Source organism: Manihot esculenta, chromosome 2 (genome assembly GCF_001659605.2).
Source record: "Manihot esculenta cultivar AM560-2 chromosome 2, M.esculenta_v8, whole genome shotgun sequence".
Taxonomy (NCBI): Eukaryota; Viridiplantae; Streptophyta; class Magnoliopsida; order Malpighiales; family Euphorbiaceae; genus Manihot; species Manihot esculenta.
This window is the reverse complement of record NC_035162.2, coordinates 27,296,246-27,307,157: the sequence shown is the minus strand read 5'-3', so window position 1 is coordinate 27,307,157 and position 10,912 is coordinate 27,296,246.

The window sequence follows — 10,912 nt, the reverse complement described above, 5'->3', positions numbered from 1 at the left end:
GTAGTTAAGCCTGGTAGTTTTACAGGATTGTTGAGTATCTTTGATCATGTATGGGATTTATCAGGTACACAGAGAGTATAGTCGGCTTGCTACAGGTCCCGGCGGCCTTAAGCCGATCTGGATCCTAGTGCCAGTGATGGTTCGGACCGGTACAGAGGGGTACCGATTTTCGGGTCGTTACAGCAGAAAAGCGAGAAACCAAAAATTCAAAATTTCAAGAATCCTATCCTATCCCAAACACTTCAGACACCTCAGCAACTCATAAGGATAGCTCAACAACACAATCCCGCCCATCAAGGAGTCTAAATCGGAAGGGGATGTGATTGCCAAAAGGAATCCAAATCCAAATTGGAATATAACTCCATCAAATCAAGGGAACCTAAGGCTTCACATTCATATATAAATAGAGAGCCAACCAGCAACCAAAACAAGAATCCTTTTCAGGATCACCACACTAGCAGCCGCGCGCCTCCAACAGCTGCCCAGCCCGCCCGATTTCATCTTCTTGTTCTCTTTTCTTGATTTTAATGTTAGTTTCAGTCATAAGTGGCTGAAACCCCTTTTTCTAGTAGAAGATTAGGTGAAACTTTAGTTTGTTAATGAATTGGGAGATCTGAACCTATGATGTTTATCTTTTATTTATTAATATTTATGCAATTTCATGCATAATTCTATTGTCACTTTGTTGTTTAGATCAATAGGGCCCATTGATTATTGATTGCAAAGTGATAATTTGTTAGTTTGGGTAGTTTAAGTCCGTAATTACTTGAAGTATTCAAATACAAGTAACTCTTGACATAAAAACCAAGGAGATTGCATAATCTAGCAAGATCACCATACGTTTGGGTAGCTAGAATTAGGTCTCTCTATTTTTTAATGCAATTGACAGTTGTATGAATCTAAAGCCCCAAGGATATTCCTTGGCAACTTGTTGATTAGTAATTAATTAGAGAACGTTTCCTAATTAATCTATGCTTAAAGAGGTATATGGTAGTGAGAAGCTTCTTCCACCCTGTAACTAATTTATTGAGTCAAATAAAAGAAAACAAGTGTCAATGATCAATCCCAAAAATTGAAGTGGATCCAATGCTTCAACTAGACTTTTCTCATTATTAAATTTCTCCTACTTTATTATTTGCTTTACTTTATTGCTTTTAAATCTAGTTTAATTCATCAAACTCCAAAACCCCCCATTTACTTTTATTTTCAGTTTATTTACTAGTCATTGATAGAAAAATAGGTGAGTATCAATGTAATACCCGGCTAGACTCCGGTATCGGAATTTCTACCGTCCGGTGGAATCTTGGATGTCGGAAACCTCTAGAAGGGCAAAGTCATGTTTTTATAAAATGTTTTCATGTGTTATATGGTTTTAAGTAAGAAAGAAACTGAATTTTGAAAAAAAAAAAAAGACCATGGAGGCATTTCTAGGTTCGGCCGCCGAACCTCAAGTTCGGCCGCCGAACATGGAATAGTTTTGGGGGGCAAGTTAGGCTTTCGAAAGTGGCCCAGGTTCGGCCGCCGAACCTCATGTTCGGCCTCTGAACTTGCATGAGTTTTGGAGGCACTTTAGGCTTCCGAAGGTGGTCTGGCCAGCCCCTATAAAAGGCCCCATGGCCGAAAACGGGCGAGCTTTCTCCCCTATTTTCGGCCAACGGTGAGTCCATGCTCTCCCATGGTTGGTTTTGATGATTTTCCTCAAATCTTTCAAGTTTTAACGAGTTCTAACTTGGTTTTGAAGAGTTTTAGAGCTAAGATCAAGTTTTGGAGCTTGGAGACCCAAGGAGCTAGATTTCTCCCATTTCCATGTTTAGATCGCCTCCCCTCTCGATCTTCAAGAGGTAAGAGTAGATCCTTAGCTCATTTCATGTTTTAAACAAGTTTTATGAAAGTTTATGGGGTAGAAATGCATGTGTAAGTTAGTTGTTTGTTGTTAGGGTAAATGTTGAGTTTTTGGGTAATGTATGTTGTTTGAGTTGCTTTATGTGTTTGTGTTGGGGTTTAGGATAGTTTGAGACCCCTAAATGCTTATTTGCTTGTGTATGCATGTTGTAGAATAGCTAAATGCATGTTTGAATGGTTTGGGAGGCAAAAATGTGCATGAGGAGGCTGAGTTCTGCCCTTTGGAAGAACTCAGGTTCGGCAGCCGAAGGACTTTTGGCTGCCGAACCTGCCTGTGGAGGCAAACTTTTAGCTGCCAAACCCTACCCCCGAAAGTGGACTTTCGGCTCTAGAAGGGAGTTTCGGCCGCCGAAGGTGCCGCCGAACATGCACGAGTTTTGGATCTGAAAGGAACCTTCGGCCGCCGAAAGTCCCGCCGAAGGTGCATGACATTCGGCTCTGGAGGGGCTCTGGAGGGACTTTCGGCCGCCGAACCTGCCGCCGAAAGTGCCCTGTTCAGCCTTCCTTTGCATGATTTCTATGATTGTTTTAAGGTGTTTTAGGGGATTTTTGGGGAGTATTTTAGAGTCATGTTCATGTATGTTTGGTCCCTCATTTGAGTCCACCTGTGTAGGTTCGGACCCGAGGAACCAGGGACCCGAGCAGTGAGACAGCTGCTTCAGTGTCTTTTCAGAGCTAGCCTGAGGTGAGTAGAATGACTCATTATGTTTCAAAGCAAATAATGAAAGTTTTAGCATGATTCATGCATCATGAATGCCATGAGATATATTAGGTTGTTTGCATTAGAATTCACGAATATGTTGCATTGCATATTATGTTGTTGATGTGGATGACCATTGAATGATCCATTAGCCCTCGTATGGTATGATATGACATGATGATGATATGGTATGGAAGTCCAGGAAGACCCATTCTACGTCCCTGGCACCTTGGAATGTATGATATGTTATGTAAGGGAAAGACCATGACACATTCTACGTTCTAGCACTATTGGAAATGTAGAGGGCTATTGGTGACAAGTTCATCCTTAAGGTGATTTGTCTGTGATGTGATGCATTCCATGAAAGCATGAACTTTAAATATAATGTTTTATTATTCTGCTCACTGGGCTCTAGTAGCTCACCCCATTCCCTTAATCCCCCAGGTTTGCAGGTACGGGATAGATCAGGAAGTCAACAAGAGTAAAGTTAAGTTGTATGTAATAGTTAGCTGTGGACATGAGAAAGACATTGTAATGTAAAGTATAGTATTGTAATATGAAGTAATGATGCTTATTAAGGTTTAGAGTTGTGCTTGACCCTAGTATGTTGGTTAATCCCTTTTTGCACATGATCTGTAAAATGTTTTATCGATGTTTATGTAAACCAAGCTTAATGTATGAGATGTTGCCCCATTGAAGCATTTGATGAGGGCTCCAGTGTGGGGTTTTATGTTTATGAGTTTGTGCATGCACAGGTAAAGCTTGGTAAATGAAATGAAAAAGTTTAATGTTTTATGTAGATGTTGATCATGTATGGGATTTAATAGGTATACAGGATGTATGTTTGGCTTGCTACGGGTGCCGGCGGCCTTAAACAGATCTGGATCCTAGCGCCGGTAGCGGTCCGGTTTCCGGGTCATTACAGATTGGTATCAGAGCCCTAGGTTCATATGGTCGGACCTATAGTGTGTCGGGCTCATAGAGGTTATAGTAGGGCAAGCACAATAGGAAAATCATGTCCACTAGGGTAGGATGTAGAGTCCTATCTTGAATAATAATGTGAAATGCCATGATTTTAGGCATGTGCATTGATGATATGAATGTTTTATGTGATTTGTGTTGTTTTTCAGTAAGCAAGATGAGAGAAACTCGTCGATCTGCACGATTGACTGGAGTACCACCTTAGGATGAGGGCACGGATGCCCATCCTCCTGCATTGCCTAGGGCAATGTCCTGCAGATCTAGTAAGGAGAGAGCGTCAAAGGACCCTAGAAGTTCTTTTGATGTGAGCAGAAGAGGATCAGTTCAGGGAGGAGTGTCAGAAGATGTGGGGGATGATATGGATGTGGACCAGAGGAGGGATGGCAGTCTTGGTGTGAGCATGTCGGAAGAGGGCATGGGAGAGTCTCAAGGAGGCACTCAGGCCTCGGGGTTTGTTCAACCACCCCAATACCCACCCTTTTCACAAAATCCTGGGTATTCGATGGGAGGTACATTGGATTACCCCAGTTTTAACCCTTATCCTTCTTACATGCCATACCCACCTTTCTACCTACCATACTGACAGTACCCTATGTACCCACCCCCATCCTTTCATCCAGGTACAGCAAACCCTACTCCAGGGAATGTTGCACCTCCTCCACCCCCAACAGAACCTATGGTCCCAGAAGCCCAAGCACCTAAACCTAGCTCATCTGGAGGGAGCAAGGTCAAGATGACTGACTATTTGAAGTTGGATGCTCCTAAATATGAAACAGGTGATGATCCGTTCGAGTACCTCAGGACAGTCAAGATGATAACAGATGAGTTAGGAGCAGATGACAGTAGAGCCATTCAGATGGCTGGGTTCACCCTGAAGTGCAAGAAGGCCCGTGAGTGGTTTAAAAACTATGTGAATCCGAGGGTGGATAGCCTATCATGGGAAGAGTTTGCTAATGAGTTTGCAGGATGGGCTTTCCTTGACAGTTCAAGGGAGTTGAAGATGATTGAATTTGAGCAGCTGAGGCAGACGGAGGAGATGAGTGTAGATGAGGACACATATAGGTTCTTGGAGCTGTTGCCGTTTGCAGGGCAAAATCTGGACACAGATCAGAAGAAGGCTAGGAGGTATATCATGAGGCTCTATTCCAGGTATTCCTCCTTGATCCAGTCAGCAGAGAGGGAGAGTTTCCATGCCAAAGTGGATATGGCCCGGAGGATGGAGGCTAGTGCAATAATCGAAGGAAAAGTTAAGCAGTCTGTGGCACAGCCTTCTGGTTCCAAGACCCCAGGTGGGGGAAAGTTAGACCCTTCTTCTTTGAGTTCAACAACTCTAGGCAGTAAGAGGTGGGCTAATACCACCAAGAAGTCAAAGAAGAACAAGTTCTGGAATAAGATAAAGTCAGGTCTGAGATTAGGAGGTGGCTCAAGCTCAGGAGTAGACAATGCAGTTTGTATGAAGTGTGGGAAGCCGCACAAGGGAGTATGTCGGTTTGGGACGACAGCTTGCTTCAGATGTGGGCAGGAGAGACACATGGCACGGGAGTGTCCTAGAGCAGCTTATATGGCACAGTCCCAACAGACAGCTTCGGGTAGTGTGGCTCAGCCCGTAGCTCCAGCTGCGACTCAGGCCAGTGGCAGAGGTAGAGGGAGAGGGTCAGCCTCTTCTTCAGTGGGTTTCAGGGGTGAAGGTCCATCAGCTCCAGCGCGGATCTTCACTATGACACAACAGGAGGCAAATGCATCAAACACCATGGTGTCAGGTAATCTCATCATTCGTTATTCAGATGTTTATGCCTTAATGGACCCTGGTGCATCTCATTCTTTTGTTGCTCCGAGCGCCGTTGAGAGGTTGGGTTTGATGGTCTCTGGGTTAAAGTGTCCCCTTTGGGTCAGTGGACCCAAGTGTGACCCGTCAGTGGCAGAGTCAGTCTGCCGGCTTTGTCCAGTGTTTGTGGAGAGTAGATGCCTTCCAGCCGACCTTGTGGTTCTAGATTTGACGGATTTTGATGTCATTCTAGGGATGGATTGGCTATCTACCCATGGTGCTACCTTGGACTGCAGAGACAAGGTAGTCAGGTTCAGAGGTCAGGATGGGTCAGAGGTTGTCTTCAGAGGAGACAGGAGGGGTACACCTAGAGGTTTGATATCAGCCCTACAGGCTCATAGGTTGCTCAGGAGGGGTTGTCAGGGTTTTCTAGCTCATGTGAGAGAGTTGGATAGTCATGTTAGAGAGCCCGCCTCAGTGCCCGTGGTCAGAGAGTTTTTAGATGTCTTCTCAGACGAGCTGCCAGGTTTACCACCTGCTAGGGAGATAGAGTTTGAAATAGAGTTGATGCCTGGAACCCGACCGATCTCTATCCCTCCCTACAGGATGGTACCAGCAGAGTTGAAGGAGCTTAAGGAGCAGTTGCAAGAGCTGGTAGATAAGGGCTTCATCTGACCGAGTACCTCACCTTGGGGTGCACTAGTTTTGTTTGTGAAAAAGAAGGATGGATCCTTTAGGCTTTGTATCGACTACAGGCAGTTGAACAAGACCACTACCAAGAATAAGTACCCATTGCCAAGGATCGACGATCAATTTGACCAGTTAGCAGGAGCAGGGTGTTTCTCCAAGATAGATCTGAGATCCGGGTACCATCAGCTGAGGATAAGAGAAGAGGATGTGCCGAAGACGGCGTTCAGAACCAGATATGGGCACTATGAGTTCCTTGTGATGCCATTCGGGTTAACCAATGCCCCTGCAGCATTCATGGACCTCATGAACAGAGTTTTCAGTCAGTATCTGGATCATTTCATTATTGTCTTCATAGATGATATCTTAGTGTATTCCAGGAATGCAGAGGAGCATGCCCATCATCTGAGGTTAGTCTTGCAGACCTTGAGGGAACACGGCTTGTATGCCAAGTTCTCCAAGTGTGAGTTCTGGTTGAGGAGCATTTCCTTCTTGGGGCATGTTGTATCAGAAAATGGAATAGAAGTGGACCCCAAGAAGGTGGAAGCTGTAGCTAACTGGCCTAGACCCACTACAGTGACAGAGATCAAAAGCTTTTTGGGTTTGGCAGGTTACTAAAGGATGTTCGTTCAGGACTTCTCTAAGATTGCAGCTCCTATGACCCGACTGACTAAGAAGAATCAGAGGTTTGTGTGGACTGACAAGTGTGAGGAGAGCTTCGAAGAGCTGAAGAAAAGGTTGACGTCGGCACCGGTTTTAGCTCTGCCTACTAATAATGAAGACTTCACAGTGTCTTGTGATGCGTCCCGTGTGGGACTGGGTTGTGTGTTGATGCAGAATGAAAGGGTAATTGCTTATGCTTCTAGGCAGCTGAAGAAGCATGAGTTGAATTATCCTACACATGACCTGGAGATGGCAGCTGTGATCTTTGCACTCAAGATGTGGAGGCATTACCTTTATGGGGTTAAATGTGAGATCTTCACAGATCATAAAAGCCTGCAGTACATCCTGAGTCAGAGAGAGTTGAACTTGAGACAGAGAAGATGGGTAGAACTGTTTAGTGACTATGATTGCAAGATTCAGTACCATCCGCGTAAGGTGAATGTTGTGGCAGACGCCTTAAGCCGGAAATCACTCGACAGTCTATCCCATATCACAGCAGAGAGGAGACCGGTGGTGAAAGAGTTTCATAAGCTCATTAACGAAGGTCTACAGTTGGAGTTATCTGGTACAGGTGCTTTGATAGCCCAAATGCGAGTGACGCCTGTGTTTCTGGAGCAGGTGGCTCAGAAACAGCACGAGGACCCAGAGTTAGTGAAGATTGCCAGGACTGTTCAGTCAAGCAAGAATGAAGAGTTCAGATTCAACAGCAAGGGGATCCTCCGCTATGGGAATAGATTGTATGTACCAGATGACGTAGGTCTGAAGGGAGACATTATGAGGGAAGCTCATAATGCTAGATACAGCGTTCACCCTAAAGCCACCAAAATGTATCAGGATCTGAAAAAGAGTTTATTGGTGGCCAGCTCTGAAAAGAGAAGTGGCACAGTTCGTGTCAGCCTGCGAGGTATGTTAGAGGGTGAAGCTGGAACATCAGAAGCCGGCTGTAATTCTTAACCCACTACCGATTCCAGAGTGGAAATGGGAGAATATAACTATGGACTTCGTGGTGGGGTTATCGGCAACATCCAACAGATTAGACTCCATATGGGTGATTGTGGACAGACTGACCAAATATGCTAACTTCATCCCTGTCAGGAGTGGCTATTCTGTGGATAAATTGGCGCAGGTGTTTGTTGATGAAGTTGTCAGGCTGCATGGGGCTCCTGTTTCAATAGTGTCTGATAGAGGACCCCAGTTCACCTCCAGGTTTTGGCAGAGTCTGTAGAACGCTATGGGTACCAGGTTGGATTTTAGCACCGCTTTCCATCCTCAGACTGATGGACAGTCAGAGAGGACCATCCAGACTATAGAAGATATGCTCAGAACGTGTGTGCTAGATTTTGGCGGTTCTTAGAGGCAGCATCTACCTTTGGTGGAGTTTGCCTACAATAACAGCCATCATGCTAGTATAGGGATGGCTCCATATGAAGCTTTGTATTGAAGGAAGTGCAGGTCACCTGTCTGTTGGGAAGAAGTTGGAGAAAGGGCCTTGGCAAGGCCTGAGTTAGTAGAGATCACCAGCAGAGTGGTGCCCATAATCAGAGAAAGGATCAAGACTGCTGTAAGCAGGCAAAAGAGTTATGCAGATGTCCGCAGAAGGCAAGTAGAGTTTTAAGAGGGGGATTTAGTATTACTCAAACTGTCTCCGATGAAAGGGGTGATTCGGTTCAGGAAGAAAGGTAAGCTAGCTCCACGGTACATCGGACCCTTTGAAATATTGCAAAAGATTGGGAATGTATCGTACAAGTTGGACTTACCTGCTTCAATGGAGAGAATCCATCCGGTTTTCCATGTTTCCATGTTACAGAAGTTCGTGTCAAATCCGGGCAAGGTTCATAGTGAGCCTGATGTGGAGATCCTTGGAGACCTCACCTATGTTGAGCAGCCGGTGCGGATCCTAGACACCCAGATCAGAAAGCTAAGAAACAAGGAAATCCCGATGGTAAAACTCATTTGAAATCACCACAACATCGAAGAGTGTACCTGGGAGACACGGGAGTCCATGCTCTAGCAATATCCTCATCTCTTTTAAGGTAAGAGTTATGTGTTTTGTATGTATGTTTATGTTTTATGCTATGTATGCTTGTTTGGTAAACATTCGGGGACGAATGTTCTTAAGGGGGGGAGAATGTAATACCCGGCTAGACTCCGATATCGGAATTCCTACTGTCCAGTGGAATCTCGGATGTCAGAAACCTCTAGAAGGGTAAAGTCATGTTTTTATAAAATGTTTTCATGTGTTATATGGTTTTAAGTAAGAAAGAAACTGAATTTTGAATGAAAAAGACAATGGAGGCATTTCCAGGTTCGGCCACCGAACCTTAATTTCGGCCGCCGAACATGGGATAGTTTCGGGGGGCAAGTTAGGCTTCCAAAAGTGGCCCAGGTTCGGCCGCCGAACTTGCATGAGTTTTGGAGGCACTTTAGGCTTCCGAAGGTGGTCTGGCCAGCCCCTATAAAAGGCCCCATGGCCGAAAACGGGTGAGCTTTCTCCCCTATTTTCGGCCAACGGTGAGTCCATGCTCTCCCATGGTTGGTTTTGATGATTTTCCTCAAATCTTTCAAGTTTTAATGAGTTCTAACTTGGTTTTGAAGAGTTTTGGAGCTAAGATTAAGTTTTGGAGCTTAGAGACCCAAGGAGCTAGATTTCTCCCATCTCCAAGTTTAGATCACCTCCCCTCTCGATCTTCAAGAGGTAAGAGTAGATCTTTAGCTCATTTAATGTTTTAAACAAGTTTTATGAAAGTTTATGGGGTAGAAATGCATGTGTAAGCTAGTTGTTTGTTGTTAGGGTAAATGTTGAGTTTTTGGGTAATGTATGTTGTTTGAGTTGCTTTATGTGTTTGTGTTGGGGTTTAGGATAGTTTGAGACCCCTAAATGCTTATTTGCTTGTGTATGCATGTTGTAGAATAGCTAAATGCATGTTTGAATGGTTTGGGAGGCAAAAATGTGCATGAGGAGGCTGAGTTCTGCCCTTTGGAAGAACTCAGGTTCGGCAGCCGAAGGACTTTCGGCCGCCGAACCTGCCTGTGGAGGCAAACTTTTGGCTGCCGAACCCTGCCCCCGAAAGTGGACTTTCGGCTCTAGAAGGGAGTTTCGGCCGCCGAAGATGCCGCCCAACATGCACGAGTTTCGGATCTGGAAGGAACCTTCGGCCGCCGAAAGTGCCACCGAAGGTGCATGACTTTCGGCTCTAGAGGGACTTTCGGCCGCTGAACCTGCCGCCGAAAGTGCCCTGTTCAGCCTTCCTTTGCATGATTTCTATGATTGTTTTAAGGTGTTTTAGGGGGTCTTTTTGGGGAGTATTTTAGAGTCATGTTCATGTATGTTTGGTCCCTCATTTGAGTCCACCTGTGTAGGTTCGGACCTGAGGAACCAGGGACCCCCAGCAGTGAGACAGCTGCTTCAGTGTCTTTTCAGAGCTAGCCTGAGGTGAGTAGAATGACTCTTTATGTTTCAAAGCAAATAATGAAAGTTTTAGCATGATTCGCGCATCATGAATGCCATGAGATATATTAGGTTGTTTGCATTAGAATTCACGAATATGTTGCATTGCATATTATGTTGTTGATGTGGATGAACGTTGAACGATCCATTAGCCCTCGTATGGTATGATATGATATGATGATGATATGGTATGGAAGTCCAGGAAGACCCATTCTACGTCCCTGGCACCTTGGAATGTATGATATGTTATGTAAGGGAAAAACCAGGACCCATTCTACGTTCTGGCACTATTGGAAATGTAGAGGGCTATTAGTGACAAGTTCATCCTTAAGGTGATTTGTCTGTGATGTGATGCATTCCATGAAAGCATGAACTTTAAATATAATGTTTTATTATTCTGCTCACTGGGCTCTAGTAGCTCACCCCATTCCCTTAATACCCTAGGTTTGCAGGTACGGGATAGATCAGGAAGTCAACAAGAGTAAAGTTAAGTTGTATGTAATAGTTAGCTGTGGACCCCTATATGCTTATATTTGTGTTTATGCATGTTGTGGTATGAGTTTGGAAGATTTGGGAGGCAAAATGTGCATGAGAGGCTGAGTTCTGCCATTCTAGAAGAACTCGGGTTCGGCAGTCGAAACCATGTTCGGTCGCCGAACCTGCCTAGGGAGGTAGTTCTGACTGCCGAACCCTGCCCCCGAAAGTCTGGACTTTCAGCTCTGGAGGGGAGTTTCAGCCGCCGAACCTGCCCCCGAAGGTTGGCAAG